Raw genomic sequence first — 17,365 nt, forward strand, 5'->3', positions numbered from 1 at the left:
GGATAGTTTTAGATACTTGGGTGCGAATGTGACAGGAAAGGGGTAGATTGAGACAAGCGAGTAAATGCCTTGGTGGATTAAAAAGTGTAATGAGAAATAGACATCTGGGAATGGATGCTAAGAGGAGACTGTATGAAGGAGTGATTGTACCAACAGCACTGTATGGGGCAGAAACATGGAACATAAGAGAGGAGTTTAAATGTGTTTGAGATGAGGTGTCTGAGAAGTATGATAGGGGTTATTAGACTGGATAGAGTGAGAAATGAGGAGGTGAGGAGAACGGGGGTGAAAAGGGATTGGGAGATAGGGTGGATGAAAGAGTATTGGGATGGTTTGGACACATGGAAAGAATGAGTGAAGAAAGACTAGTAAAAGAGGTGTGGAAGGCAGATGTGGAAGGAGTGAACATGAGGGGGTGACCTAGGATGAGATGGATGGATGGGGTAAAAGGGGCTTTGGGGAAGAGGGGAATGTCTGTTGAGGAAGGACGGGAGAGGACAGAAGACAGGGGTGAATGGAGAATGGTTGTATATGGATGATGTTATGATGCATGAGGTGGAATGGGTGGAGGATGGGGGTTGAGGTAGTATACCTTTGGTATATGTATGGATGTAAGTATCTATTCTAAAAAATGTTAGTAGTTTGAATCAAACTAGGTTGTGATCACTATTTGCAACAGTTTCACCAACTTCTACATTGGTTATCATGCTTTTGTGGCTAGTGATCAATAGATCGAATAAGTTTCCATGTCTTGTGGGCTCTTTTACATGATGAACTAAGTAATTGTCACCAAGAAAATCTATCAAGCAACTACCTATATGGCCATGTTCAAGGGTTATCCAATCAATGTCAGTAAAATTGAAATCACCCATTATCAATAAGTCCCAGTTGCAGAAACTAGACAGTTCTTGAAACAACAGTTTGTTGTCTGCTAATGATAATGTCTTTGGCCTATATATTACACCTACATTCATTTTTTGTCTATTTGCTTGGGTTAATTCTACCCACAAACTATCATATGCATCCTGTTTTACTTTCTCTTAAACACAAGCATGGACATTTGTTTTTAACGTACAACAGAACACCCCCACCCTTCTTGTGGTTTCTATCCTGATGAAAGTGTTTAAATCCCACAATATTGAATTCAGCATCAAACTCTTTACCGTTTAACCATGTCTCAGTTATTCCTATCATATCAAGATTTTTGTTTTTGACATACGCCTGTATTTCTTGGAATTTGTTCCTAATATTATGAGCAATAGAGTACATGGTTTTAAGAAACTCGTGATTATTTCTTTTTTACATGTTTCGAGTTTCAATATCATACCCTACAATATAATTTTTTTTTTTTTTTACACCTTGTTCTATATTGATATTTGGTCCTTCATTTATATTCAATGCCTCATTAACATTTTGCCCATTATAGACATCTGGCCACTCACAGTCATCCTAACTCTTTTGTACACTTTGCCCCCCTACATCACGTGTCATGCCGGTCTCCTGTCGTTCATTGACATTCTGTCTGGCATCCCTTCCTAAAATTATATTTTGTCCTATAAGTGACATTATATCCTACCATGATATTTTTTCCTCCACTATCATTACATCCCATCATGATCTTTTGTCCACTGTCATTACATCCCATTGTGATATTTTGTCCATTGACATTCTGGCTGGCATCCCTTCCTAAAATTATATTTTGTCCTCCGCTGACATTATATTCTACCATGATATTTTGTCCTCCACTATCATTACATCCCATCATGATATTTTGTTCTCCATTATCATTACATCCCATCGTGATCTTTTGTCCTCCACTGTCGTTATATCCCATTGTGATATCTTGTCCTTTGACATTACAAGTACATCCTAATGTAATATTTTGTCCTCTACCAACATTATATCCTAAAATTATATTTTGTCCTATACTGGCATATTGTTCTACATTATTGCTTTACTCTACTCTGTTTTCCCCAGTACACTCTATTTCCCCTTCCCTTTCAGTTTCTACCCCAAAAAGTGAACTAGTTCATTACAAACTCCCAAAATGAGGTTTGTAAGAACATCTTTGCCTCTGTGGCTAAGGTGGATCAGAAATGTAAAGGTCATGACACCTGGAAAAGAGATACCAAGGATCAAGAAAGTGGTATCCCATTTGCATGCACAATCATATCCTCTTATGGATCCCTATGGCTCTACTGTTCCAACACGAGCCTGCGTAGATCCTCGAAAGGATCCCACAGAATATGTGACAGCTCCCACGTTCCATCATCTCCTGAAGGAGGACCTTGTAATTCTGAACAAGTTCCTCTGATCTCACCCTACCCACATTGTTACTTCCCGTATGAACAATCGTAACCTTGTTCATCTGTCTTTGCTCCCTGATGGTCGGCAATCCCACGGCCCAGTTGACAGAAGCTTGCAACGTCGTTTAGTTTTCCACTGCAGAATGTCATCATAGCCTTGCACCATTGAGTCCTGTACCACCAAGAACTGATTTTCAGCCACTTCATCCTCCAGCAGAGGAAAACGATTGGCTAGAGCCAGCAGTTGCTCCTCAGGGCACCCGGTTACCGAACGTGGGCTCGACAAACAGGACCCCACAGAGTGCCACTCGCTCATGGCAGTGGCAGAAGGGGAAGAAGTGGAATGCTCTTTGGGTTGTGGGGAGGACTCTTCTCACAGAGTGCACTCCTGAGAAGATATATTTCCTCCTCGCACATCCTGAGACGGTCCTCCAGGTTCACACAACCTTCACAAGCCATTTTGTTCCTCCTTCAGCAATACAAACAGCAAAGAGAAAATATAAATCAACAAAAGAAACCAAAGCGGTCTCTAAATAAACTAAATAAACAAAGCTTACTCTGCTTACCTAATACTATTACTCCTACCTTTAGAGTACAGTAACAGAATACTGTTTTGATTCTAAATAGAACACTACATTTTATCTTATACCTGTAACTGTATAGCGCTATAAGGATTGCAAAGGATTACAAAGGCGGAGCATGCTGACAGGAGACCTTTTGGTCCATATCTAGGCCGGATACACGTATACAATTACAAGAACACAACACAATCACTTGTCACTATTCGTAGATATGATTCACACGACTGCGCCTTCCTCTGCCATATCACTCCTGCAAACTTCTTGATATCATCTCTCCACCTCCTGTCTTGTCTCCCTCTTCCACACTTCCTATCTTGCGGCATCCACTCAGTAACACACTTGCTCCATCGTTCATCAGTCATTCGCACTAACTTACCTGCCCAATTCCACTCCCTCTCTTTTACCACCTCCACAATATCTTTCACTCTAGTCTGCTCTCTCACCCAACTTGCTCTCTTTCAATCTCTCACCATTATTCCCATCATTGATCTCTCTATTCTCCTCTGTACAGTCCTTAGTTTTACTTCCATCATCTTCGTTGGATTCCAAGTCTCACACCCGTAGATTATTGCTGGCACAATGCATTGATTGTAAACTGTTTCAAACATAAAGTAGAGAGGCTCTCAAGATTTTATTATATTTACAAAACACTTTCCAACCAATTGTTATGTGTCTTTTTATTTCATTATCATGATCTTTCGTCACTTTCACCATCTGCCTTAGATAATTATACTCCTCAACTTCTTCAAGACTCCCACCATCAATTACAATCTCTTGACTTTGAACTTCTGTGTTAAACATTACTTTGGTTTTACTCTTATTTATTATTAAACCTACTTTGATACTTTCCTTGTTTAGATCACTCAGCACATCTTGCAAGTCTTCAACTCTTTCTGAAATAAGAATAATGCCATCCGCAAATCTTAGGTGGTTCAAATATTTGCCTTAAATTTTTAAACTTTTTTTTCCAACTCAATCTTCTGAAAATATCTTCCAAGCATGCTGTAAATAGTATGGCTGTAATTGTATCACCTTGCCATACTCCTTTCTAAATCTTGATCTTTTCTGAATCTTTATGTAGTCGAATTATAGCGGTACCTTTCACAAATCTTTTCTAAAACTCTTACGATCTGTTTGTTTGTACCCTGCTTGTGTAGTGAGATATAATTGCTATTTGTTTTACAGTAGATTTTATTTTCAAAAAATCGTATCTGGAGGTGTCCGAAGAGAATGGAAGTTAACTAATATTAATCCTGTATTCAAAAAGGGTGACAAAAAGAAGCCAGTGAACTACAGGCCTATAAGTTTAACCTCAATCATAGGAAAAATTATGAAAACTGTCATCAGAAATACTATTGGATACTGTTTAAAAAGTAACTTTAATAAATGGTACCAGCATGTATTCAGACAAACATTCTTGCATGACTAACCCACTTAAATTCTACAACACAGTCATCTCAAATTATGACAAAAGAAACAATATAGATTTGATATACATGGACTCTGAGAAGGATTTTGATACCATCCCACATGAAAGACTACTTGCTACATTAGCTTCACACAGAATAAACAGTAGCCGATTAAACTGGACTAGTAATTGGTTAAACAATCGTAAACAGAGTTCTAAATGGCAAAACTTCTAGATGGAAAAATGTTACAAGTGGAGTTCCTCAGGATTCCATTCATGGGCCACTTCTTTTCATAGTATGTACAAATGATATAGACCACAGGCTGAAATCTATTGTCTCTAGATTTGCTGATGATACAAAACTGTGTGGAATGGCTAATGATTACTTAAACCAATTAGATATTCAAGAAGATTTGGATAAACTAGAGCAGTGGTGTGAAAGGAGCATAATGAAATTTAACCCAAGTAAATGTAAGGTTATGCACATAGGTAAAAATAACTATAAATACAATTACAAGTTATTAGGAGATTCATTGACAAAAACAAATAGTGAAAAGGATCTCAGTATAGTTATCAGTAATGATTTCAAGTCATTTAAGCAGTCTGTTTCTAACCCAGAGAAAGCAAATAAGATTCTAAGACTGATTGCACAATCTTTTGATTTTAAAAGTCAATCTGTCATTAATAAGCTATAATTTGTTAGTTTGTCTACATTTGGAATATGCTGTTTCCTTATGGTCACCAAATCTCATTAAAGACATTGACAGATTGGAAACAGTACAATTGCGAGCCACAAAGCCGATTCAAAATATTAGAAATAAATCATACAAAATTTGACCAAAACATATGAATCTATTTTCCTTAAAAAAAGCATAGACTCAGGAGTGATTTTATACAGGTTGTTAAGATTCTAATGGGAATTGATAACATCAAGTGACAACATTTTCACACTGAATGTGAATCAGACAAGAAATAATGGTCTCAAACTGTCAGGAAGTAAATTTCTTTTGGAAGTGGGTAGAAAAAACTTCAACTGTGTAGTAAGTGAATGGAATAAACTTCCTGCAGAGGCAGTGCAATGTAGTACAGTTTGAAGTTTTAAGATTTATTTAGATAAGCATCAAAGCAAAATGTTGTAATGCCTGCCATTTATTTTATTCTATTTTATTTATTTACTATTATTTATCGGCTTATTTTTTGTTATTTGATATAACATTATTTATCTGTTTATTATTATTTAGTGTTTATCTATTTATCATTATCTATTATTCATCTGTGTTTATTATTTATCATTATCTGTTTATTTTATTTAGTATATTTTTTCTGCACCCGACCTAGTTATACACCAAATGGTCTCTTGTTGGCATGCTCTTCCTTGGTTATCCATGGTAATACATTATGTTCTTTATGGGGCTTATTTGAATTGATGTTATCAAAAACTCTTTATGTGAGGTTTATCAGAAGAGTGTGGAATGTAGCATTTACCTAGTTGTATTTCGTGGGAGAAGAGCTATGCTCGTAGAGACCCGCAGTTATATCTTTCCGAATCCAGTTCTTTCTTAAAGTCATGTATAGTTTTAGCACTCACTGTTTTCTCTTTCAATTTATTCCATGTATCTATTACTCTGTGTGGAAAGCTGTTCTTTTTCAGATCTCTTCTGTAACTGTCTTTAAGTTTCTTCTTGTGTCCTCTTGTATTTCTTCTGTCCCATTTAAGTAGATCATCCCTATCAAGGATTTCCATCCCTTTCATAATTCTATAGATGGTTATCAAATCGCCTCTTTCTCTTCTTTGCTCCAGAGTTAACAAGTTTAGAGCAAAGAAGAGAAAGAGGTGATTTGGTCTAAAACCGTTGTAATTTAGGAAGGGAGGTACATGTTGTGATAAGTTGTAGTATGAGGCATTCTATGACATTGGAGGGGGTGCAGAGAAGTGTGATGCTGGAACTGTTGGATCTTTGTTGGGTTTGGGGATGGTGATGATTTTCCCATGCCTCCAGATGTTGGGTGTAGTGTGTGAATAGCTGTATTTTGCAATGTTGGTGAATGTATATACACCATGTGGTCCATAAAATGAAAGTCCTCAAAGTCAAGGATCACCTTGACATGGGAGGCACACAAACACTTGCTGCAGTTGCCACAAACACAGCACACCCACTACACAGAGGTAGTGAAGAACCATCAAGGCTGGATTTAATACGACAGAGCCTGAAATTCTCAATAACATTTATTGCACAACACCGATAGGAAAGAGTGACCATGTACTAATAGAATTTGAGTTGAAAGAGCAAATGGATTAAAGCAGAAATGATAAATGTAGAATAGGAAGACTAATGTACAACAACAAAAATTTTGGGAAACAAAAAATTCTATCGCAATGTGAACTGGGAAAAATTCCTAAATGAAGAAGCGGGGTGTTACGGGCGGGCTGGTTAGTGAAGAGACGTTACGTATAACGGATAAGTGCTTAAGAACCAGCTCACTTCTAGAAGCCACTGTAGGACTGAACTATCTGGTCAGGGCCTAGATAATTCGTAAGACTAGAAGTAAAGGTAACAAAGAAGATTCCAGGAAAGGAATATTAAACTAGCGGTAAAACTAGTAAACGAAATTATTAATATGGAAAATATTTACAGGCAATCAACACAAAAGAGAATGGGCAGTAGGGTCAATGGGACCGTTACATGATTATAAGAATATGGAAATTATCGTTCAAATAAGAAACACAAGATACGTATACAATATGGTACTATCTAAGTACAAAGAGATCAGGAACATGCATCAGAATAAGTAATAAGTACAAATAAGTATAAAGTAATGCAATGTATATCAGACACGTAATGTAGGCAAAAAGGGTGATCACTTCACACCAATCGTCTCATGAGTCTAAACTTCCAGTTTTTATCAAGAGATAAGATATGCGAGAAAATGACGAGGAGTGAGCGATTTCCACCGCTTATATACCATTGGACCGGAAGCGGGATACTTCCGGGTGAGTGTTCGGGAGAGCGAAAGGAGGGGAGGAGGGTAAGTTAACACACGTCAACATGGGTAGTTTTAAGACCCTCGACTCGCTTGAACAATCTACTTATTTAGTAACTGTCAAATCTGTGCGCTCCGAACTATTCAGGATTTCGCTTGTCTGTTTGTTCTACAAGAGTGCGCACCTCTCTCCGCACGTAGGCAAGATTACATATAGTGGACGGGCGTTACTGCTTAACATTGTTACAATACATACATAGACAAGAAATATGAACATAGTTATGTAATACAAAGGAACACAATTCTATAACATAATTACACATATGACGTAATATCTAATATTACGTTACACCTCCACCGTTTGGGAAAGCTTTTCACTTTCTGTTGAAAAGCTATGTTCTAGAAAGGACGTCGGCTAAAACATTAAAGACGCCTTTTATATGATGAATTGTTAGATTAAAGGGTTGGAGAAATAAACTCCAACGTGTAAGTCTCGGATTCTTGTTTTTCATAGTCTGTAGGAACTTTAAGGGGTTGTGATCCGAATATACTTGAATGGTAGTTGAGGAACCCAGGTAGACTTCGAAGTGGATAAGGGCCTGGACCAAAGCGAGCGTCTCCTTCTCAATTGTTGAGTAGTTCTTCTGCGCAGGGGACAGCTTCTTGCTGTAGTAGGCGATAGCGTGAAGAACTTCATTGTGTTCTTGCAAGAGGGCGGCACCGATACCGGTGTCGCTGGCGTCGACTTGCAGAAGAAAGGGTCGTTGGAAATCGGGTGCCCTTAGAACTGGTGCGTTAGTGAGAAGGGACTTCAGGTTTTTGAAGGCCGTCTCACAGGTAGGTGTCCACACGAAGTCGTGGTCTTTTCTCAACAGGTCAGTCAATGGTTCTGCTACATCTGAAAAATTTGGACAAAAACGGCGATAATAGCCACTCATTCCAAGGAATCGACGTACCTCTCTACGATTAGTGGGTGTTGGTACATCATTGATGGCTTTTATCTTGGCGTCTATTGGAAACACTTGGGAATTTCCAACTTTAAATCCCAAATAGGGGACCTGTGTATGTCCGAAATCACATTTGGACAAATTGATGGTAAGGTTTGCTTGTTCTGCTCTATAAAAGAAATTATTTAGGTGTTCAATGTGTTCTGTCCAAGACTGACTAAATATTATCACATCATCTAGATAAGTTTTTACTCCTGGCAATCCTGCAACAAGATTACTTATCATTCTTTGGTAAGTGGCAGGGGCATTTTTAAGCCCAAATGGCATTGCTCTGAATTGGAACAATCCCTCTTCCGTAATGAAAGCGGTAACTTCTCTTGAGCGAGGCACCACAGGGATTTGATAGTATCCCCTTAACATATCCAACTTGGATACATACTTGGCAGTTCCTAGACTGTCTATGATATCATCTATCCTAGGGATAGGAAAAGCATCGGCCTTAGTATGGGCATTGATTTTCCTGTAGTCAATGCACAGGCGATAAGAATTGTCAGATTTAGGGACAAGAATGCAAGGAGATGCCCAAGGACTACTGGAGGGTTCAATTATTCCCTGTTGAAGCAGAGTGTTTATTTCTGCTTTTATGAACTCCTTTTTTGGATTGACTCTATAAGGGGCTTGTTTGATAGCCCTTGGCGAGTCTAGAATTATTTCATGTTCTATCAAAGAAGTGAATCTTGGGGAATCTAGAAATAATTTTGGAAAACTTCTTAAGAGAGAAAGAATGTCTTTACCTTGTTTCTCAGATAAGTGTCCTACTTTTATCTGAAGATTTTGTAGTATCTGAGAGTTTTCCAAGGGAATCTCAGGAGGATTAGGCAGGTTATCAGGAGGCTCTTCCGATTCTATTGTGGTAGAGCTGTAAATTGGAATTGGATCTCTGGAATGATAAGGTTTTAAGGTATTTATGTGACAGAGACGGGAACTCTTTCTTCTGTCTGGAGTTTTGATTATGTAGTTGAGATCACTGGCTCTGGACAAGACTTCATAGGGTCCTTTGTATTTAGCCTGCAATGGATCTCCTGGTATGGGAAGATAAAGTAACACTTGATCTCCTGGAGAGAAAGTTCTAGGTTTAGAATTTTTATCATACCGACCTTTCATTACTCGTTGAGCATTCGTCAAGTTCTCTCTTGCCAACTTCCAAGCTTCTAACAACTTCTCGGTGACCTGGGACACGTATTTCAAAGAAGGAACAGGTGGTTCTTCTTTCATCCATTGTTCATGAAATATCTTTAGGGGACCACGGACTTCATGACCGAAGACTAATTCTGACGGGCTGAATCCAAGGCTTTCTTGAATTGTTGTTCGGGTGGCGAACAACAAAAAGGGGAGTCCGTCTTCCCAATTTCGAGTGTTCTCAGCACAGAAGATTCTTAACATTGTCTTGAGCGTTTGGTGAAAGCGCTCTAGAGCACCTTGTGATTGAGGATGATAGGCGGAGGAAGTTACATGATTTATACCTAGTGTTACAAGAGTTTCCCTAAACTTGTTGGAAAGAAAATTACTTCCTTCATCACTTTGAATGTTCTTAGGAAATCCTACCATAGTGAAATATTTCAACATTTCTCTGATTATGTTTTGAGCTTTAATATTTTTCAAAGGAATTGCTTCTGGAAAACGAGTGCTCATACACATGATTGTGAGAATGTACTGATTTCCTTTACTTGAAGGAGGTAAAGTCCTACACAGTCAATAAGAACTTTTTTAAATGGCTCTTCCATTACAGGAATGGGATGGAGTGGAGCTTCTACAATTTTCTGGTTGGGCTTACCTACAAGTTGACATGTATGACATGTTTTACAATATTGGGCAACATCTTTGACAACCGTGGGCCAATGGAAATGTTGGGTTATGTTGAACAAGGTCTTTCTTACCCCTAAGTGACCTGCTAAGGGAGTATCATGAGCCAATCTTAGAACATTATTCCTGAAACCAAGAGGGAGGACTATTTGATTCCTTACTTGCCATGGCTGGTCAGCGGTTGCGGTGGATGCTCTCCATTTTTGCATTAGGACTCCGTTTTCTATATAGAAACCTCGTGACATATTTTCAACTTCTTCTGGAGATGAAACAATCTCGTACAAATTTTTAAGAGAAGGATCTGACTTCTGTTCTTTGATTAATTCTGCTCTAGATAGAGAAACTGGTGAAGAAGAAGATGGGTCAGTTTGGGAGAATAGGGATTCTAAATTATAGGTCTCCTCTTCAGATTTCTTGTACTGAGATCTGGTTACAGCACAAGCGGGAAACAACTGTAAGTTATCTGAAGGTTCTACTGAGGTCTTAGGGTTATTTGTTATTAAGGGAGAAATGACTTTGCTTCCAGCGATGTCATTGGCCAACAATAAGGATATTCCTACTATGGGAAGAGAGTCTACTACTGCTACTTTAACCATTCCGGTTGTTAAATCAGACCGCAAGAAAACATTATGTAATGGACATTTTACAATTCCTCCAACTCCTTCTATCAATATATCATAACCTGTATATGACTCACCCAGATTCTGCAAGACAGAATTTAAAATCAGACTTTGCTTTGCTCCTGTGTCTCGGAGTATGGAAATAGGATATTGTTGTGAACTACTACTATGAGATATAGTTCCTGAAGATACAAATGGTTTGAAACAAGGATCATGATCTGATGAGGGGGGTTCTACATTACTTGACAATACCGGCTTCTTTGGTAGTGTATCCTGAATAGAGGATTTTGAATCGTCTGATTTTATATTACTTACAAGAGTTGGTGTCTTATTGGAGAATGAGGGTGTCAGTCTCTTTCTGCAATTAGAAATGTGATGGCCAACCTGTTTACAATATGAACAAGTTACAGGGGGATTAGTCTTAAACCTTTCCATTCTTTGCCAAGGTTGGTTTGGAGGATATTGATTGAAATCAGACCTGTAACTGAAATGTGATGGGCTAGACTGATTTTCAAAGCGTTTCTTTGGGGACCAAGGATCAGAGTATTTTGTTGAATCTGGAATATATGACTGACTTTTGGGATTCCATTTGTCTTGACTTAGGTTTATGATTTAGTGTGAACTCATCAGCCAATACAGCAGCTTTAGTTAAAGTTTCGGGAACATGATCATCTATAAAAATCCTAAGATCTGTCTCTAAGGTATTCTTAAACTGCTCCAATAAAATCAACTGTTTAAGTCTATCTAAGGTGTCCGTTTCACTAGCCAAACACCACCTATTGAATAACCTCTCTTGTTGAGCCGCATATTCTACGTATGTTAACTGAGGTGTCTTCCTATAATTACGGAATTTCTGTCTATAGGCCTCTGGTATTAGTTCATAAGCTTTTAAAATACAAGCTTTCATATTATCATACTCGCTTTCTGCTTCTGAAAGAGAAGTATAAATTTGCTGAGCCTTACCCTTAAATTGTGTTTGAATGATTAATGGCCAATTTTCTTTAGGGATTTGTAACTGTTGCGCCAATTTTTCCCACTGAAGAAAGAAAATTTCTGGCTCTCCTTCTGAAAATTTGGGTAGAAGTTTTACATACTTGGAAATATCTATATGACCTTCCTGAACTACGGGTTGTCTATCAACAATCCTAGCTTCTACTTCTGCCGTCTTTAATTCTAACTCTGCCAATTTGACTTTAGTTTCGTTCTCTCTTTCTATTTGTTTCACTTTAGCTTCCTCTTCTCTAGCTCTAAATTCTGCCTCAATTTGCATTTGTTTCAGTTTAGTTTCCTCCTCTTTAGCTTTAAATTCTGCCTCAATTTGCATTTGTTTCAGTTTAGTTTCCTCCTCTTTAGCTTTAAAGTCTGCCTCCATTTGCATTTGTTTCAATTTAGCTTCCTCCTCAAATTCTACTCTCCTGACCTTTAATTCAATCTCCTTAATCTTAAGTTCGGTTAGTCGTGCCTCTATTTCTAACCTATTTGAAGGAATTTGTATAGCTGTAATCTCTTCTGGAGATAAGATCTCATCTTCGATCAGATTTTCAACGAGTTCCTGAAGTATTTTTTTTCTTTCGCAAACTTGTATCAATGTCTACTCCAAAGTGCTTGCCTATTTCTATCAAAGTGTCTTTAGTTTGTTTCTTTAAGAAACTTACCTTGGGATTTTGAACGAATTCTTGAATTATATCATCCATCTCTAAAAGAATGTGTTAAATACCTGATCCAATATCCTTGGCAAGGGTCGCCACTTTGTTACGGGCGGGCTGGTTAGTGAAGAGATGTTACGTATAACGGATAAGTGCTTAAGAACCAGCTCACTTCTAGAAGCCACTGTAGGACTGAACTATCTGGTCAGGGCCTAGATAATTCGTAAGACTAGAAGTAAAGGTAACAAAGAAGATTCCAGGAAAGGAATATTAAACTAGCGGTAAAACTAGTAAACGAAATTATTAATGGAAAATATTTACAGGCAATCAACACAAAAGAGAATGGGCAGTAGGGTCAATGGGACCGTTACATGATTATAAGAATATGGAAATTATCGTTCAAATAAGAAACACAAGATACGTATACAATATGGTACTATCTAAGTACAAAGAGATCAGGAACATGCATCAGAATAAGTAATAAGTACAAATAAGTATAAAGTAATGCAATGTATATCAGACACGTAATGTAGGCAAAAAGGGTGATCACTTCACACCAATCGTCTCATGAGTCTAAACTTCCAGTTTTTATCAAGAGATAAGATATGCGAGAAAATGACGAGGAGTGAGCGATTTCCACCGCTTATATACCATTGGACCGGAAGCGGGATACTTCCGGGTGAGTGTTCGGGAGAGCGAAAGGAGGGGAGGAGGGTAAGTTAACACACGTCAACATGGGTAGTTTTAAGACCCTCGACTCGCTTGAACAATCTACTTATTTAGTAACTGTCAAATCTGTGCGCTCCGAACTATTCAGGATTTCGCTTGTCTGTTTGTTCTACAAGAGTGCGCACCTCTCTCCGCACGTAGGCAAGATTACATATAGTGGACGGGCGTTACTGCTTAACATTGTTACAATACATACATAGACAAGAAATATGAACATAGTTATGTAATACAAAGGAACACAATTCTATAACAATTACACATATGACGTAATATCTAATATTACGTTACAGGGGATAGAAGAGAAATGGAATATACTAAAAGAAATTTATAATGAGGGAGTGAATAAAAATGTACCACAACAACAAATGGAAAGAATATACATAAAAAGCTGGTACAACAAAAGGTGTAGTGAGCAAGGGGAAAAAGGCACGCCCTTAAGGTGTGGCACTTGTTTGAGAAGTAAAAGACTATTGGATGAATGAAAAAAGTGACGTCAGAACGAAGGTGGCTTGACGTGACATTGAGAATTCCTTGCGGGATTCTCAGGGTGTACTGATTTAGACCAACACGTTCACTGAAAATTACACCCTCATTTTATTCACCCTCAATCGGAACTTAGGCAGGGGGCCTACTTACTAAGAAAAACCTGGACATGAGTGAAACTTACGAATTAACAAGAAAACTCTAGAAAATTACTGAAGAGGGTTAAAGACAGCAAAGAGGGGGAAAACAGTGGTGACAACAAGGGGGTGGGACAGTTTTTTTTTTTTTTTTTTTCTCCCAGTGAACATGAGTACACCTTGAGAATCCCGCAAGGAATTCTCAACGTCACGTCAGGCCACCTTTGTTCTGACATCACTTTTTTCATTCATCCAATAGTCTTTTACTTCTCAAACAAGTGCCACACCTTAAGGGCGTGCCTTTTTCCCCTTGCCCAATAATATTTCTCCTGGTACACATTTTTCTCCAATCCGAGAGGCTGTTACAGTCCTTCCAGTAACATTGCTACATAAGCATTATGTTGCAACGGAGATGGCTGTACGCTCACAATTTTGGTTACATCAGCATTATTACAATCAGTCACCTCTGTATCAACATGCAACAACTAAACCCTCCCATCGGTCGTTTGTTTACCTAGACAGGACGGCGACTCCACCACTCCCCAACTCAGCACTCGCAGTTGGAGCGGTCAGCCACTTTATCAAAACAACCTAATAAAAAGACTATAAAGTTTCCTTCCTGTCCTCGATCTACCTCTCCATCTACCTAATTTTTCTACCTCCATCTACCGGCCTCTTACACTCGACTTTCTTCTTAAACACTGTATTTGCTATCATCAACTCTCTTTCAAGACACATCTCCACCATCAACTCTCCACTATGATTTTTGCCTCAAACTCCATGCTTTCCAATCACTCCGTCTATTGGTTCATTTCCTACTCTAGCATTTAGATCTCCCAATACAACTACATTGACATTTCTCCCTAATCCCTCTATGCACTCATTTATATCTACCCAGAATGCCTCCCTTTCCTCTACGCTCTTCTCACTACCAGGCCCTTACGCACTTAACAAAACCCACATCTCCTTTCCCAGCTTCACCTTCATCCACATCAACTTTGATGACACCTCCTTTCACTCCACTACCCGCTTACTTATCTCTTCACTTACTAGTATAGCCACCCCTTCTCTCCCTCGTCCCCTCTTCACTCCTGAGTACCTCCCAGCTACACTCCCAAACTCACAGTTGCCCTTCCCTTTTATTTTCACTCAAAGCCAGTACATCCATCTTTCTTCTCACAAACATACTGCCTATTCTCTTCCCTTTTACTCTCATCTGTACCACATCCACCCACATTAAAAGACCCAAACCTTAGGGTACTGGTTGGAAAGCTCCCAGACCCTCTTATGCCTTTACTTTCTTTTTTAGGAATGTCCCCTTTTGGGGCTACAGGTAGTAGGACTCCTAATCCCATCCCCCGTCCCTTTTTTGTCGCCTTTTACGACTCAAGTGAAAATGCTTGGTGGCAGTATTCTTTTGTCCCCACCACAGGGTAGGTATGCGAAAAAAGGAAATGAATATTCAGAGAAATGGTACAGAACAGTAACAAGGGCTTGGGGGACAGTATAACAGAGGAACAGTTGTAGTATAAAAGTGTCATAATTTTTCTATGTACAGAGTTTTCCTCTATCACAGACAAAATGATGTGTGGCTCTGGTCCGTAGGGGCACCCCATATAGACCCTAAAGTATCAACTGCATGCTATTTTGCCACAATAACATGCAGCCAATACCCCAGATGGGGGGAAATCTTAGTTAAGAATGATTTATTGAAATGGGACAATGGAAAAACAAGAGGATATGAAAAGAAACTAAAAAAAGATAATTACAGAAGAGATCTGGGGAAAAAAAAAAAATAGCTTTCCACACAGAGTGATAGATACTTGGAACAAATTAGACAAAGAAACAGTGTGTGCAAATACTATTCAAGATTTTAAGAAAAAACTTGATGCTGAGAGATACAAAGATGGGTCACCACGAGCATAGCTCCCTTCCCATATAATACAACTAGGTAATACACTACATAGCAGAATACCTACATGCCAAGAAACATTAAAACAACACCCAAATACCTATATCACACACATATATTCCCTTCTCTTCCTCCACAATCACCAGATACCGGCCTCCAGAAGCATATCCATAATGATATCACTCACTGCTCCATCAACAAATTGAAAGACAATACATTGCTGCATGCCATACCCCTTGATATCCATCCCTCTGAATCCTCTTTACCCTGAAAGGACAGAGTCCACTTGGCCAAACTGCAGTGTGGCCACCATCCAGCCCTTCTAAGCTTCCAGAAAAGGCTGGATGACCACTTCTCAGATAATTGTCCAGGATGCAACACTTCATCCCATACTATACAACATGTTATGGAAGATTGCATTGTTCACAATTACACACACCAATGACACAATATATGCTCTATAAGGGATTTATGGGAAAATCCCATTCCAGCCATGGTGTTCCTCAGGGAGACAGGACTGCTTGGACAGACAGTCTAGGGGATGATAAGAACAACAATAACTTAGTTGTAATATATAGAAAAGGAATGTTTTTGTCTTTTTTGCTCCAACTGTGTGAATATTTACCTATTTGTATTACTGTACCTTATTACAGATGGTTGGATTATCTGCGACTAAACCAGATACCCCACTGGTCACCCACCAGTGAGGAGGATATGTTGAACACCCAGATGAAGGAAAAAGAAAACCATCAAAAGAGCAGACGAACTCTGAGTCAGTGGCCATCCAACCCCATTATGGGTCACTAACCCACATGTTTGCCATGTGTGGCATATCTGCATGGGCTGGAGATGGGAGTCCTGGAGGTTGAGTGGTGTCCCACTGGAACTAGCAACAAACCTCTTCCCCTAGTGTCAAGGTAGTGGGTGTTACTCTCCTATGACCCCTGGGACTATTGGTATTGCATATTTGTTTAATCTCAATGAATCCTAATTATTAGGTATGAATCCTATTATTAACTATGTACTTTTATCTTAATATAGGATAGTTTCCTTTGTTAGTAAGTCTAGCATTACTACAAGACACTGAAATGAGTGTCTCCCTGAGATCACGTGACTAAGGCACCTAGGAGGCCCTGTAGGCATCCTCATGCCAGGTGGTTAGTCCCAAAGTCCTAGACCTGATACAAGACATGCGTTGTAGTGTCATTGTGTTTTCATATCTCAGTATTTTGAACTATTACAGGTTCTTGGATACTTCTCATGTTACATGCTGTAAATTAAGGTGGAATCTATGAATTAGATTGATCAAGTTACTAAGATTTTAATGTAAAAATAAAACTGATTCCAAATATCAAAAATAAATCATATGAAAATCAACTGAAACATATGAATCTGTTTTCCCTAAAAAAAGCATTGACTCAGAGGTGACTCGATACAGGTCTTTAAGATTCTAAAGGGAATTGACAACATCAAAAGTGACAAAATTTTCACACTGAATGAGAATCTAACAAGAAATAATGGTTTCAGACTGTCAGGAAATAAATTTAATTTGTTAGTGGGTAGAAACAACCTTGCCAACTGTGTGGTTAATGAATGGAATAAACTTTCTGCAGAGGCAGTGCAATGTAGTTCAGTTTGAAGCTTAAGATTCATCTAGATAAACACCGAAGCAAGATGCTGTAATGCCTGCAATTTATTTTATACTGTTTGTTGATTTGTTTGTTGTCTATGTATTATTTGCTTGAATTAAA

General features: G+C 38.6%; 1 long non-coding RNA gene across 1 annotated transcript in view; it reads left to right on the top strand.

Moving 5' to 3' along the window:
• LOC143024146 (uncharacterized) overlaps nucleotides 1-16,298 on the top strand; it is a 65,113-nt gene extending 48,815 nt beyond the window's left edge. Inside the window, exon 3 of the long non-coding RNA XR_012966268.1 lies at nucleotides 16,268-16,298. This is a non-coding gene — a long non-coding RNA (uncharacterized LOC143024146). The remainder of the gene's footprint in view (nucleotides 1-16,267) is intronic.
• The last annotated feature ends 1,067 nt before the right edge of the window (nucleotides 16,299-17,365 follow it).

This window comes from Oratosquilla oratoria, unplaced genomic scaffold (assembly GCF_046742065.1).
Source record: "Oratosquilla oratoria isolate Oo_2021 unplaced genomic scaffold, ASM4674206v1 SCAFFOLD98, whole genome shotgun sequence".
Classification (NCBI taxonomy): Eukaryota; Metazoa; Arthropoda; class Malacostraca; order Stomatopoda; family Squillidae; genus Oratosquilla; species Oratosquilla oratoria.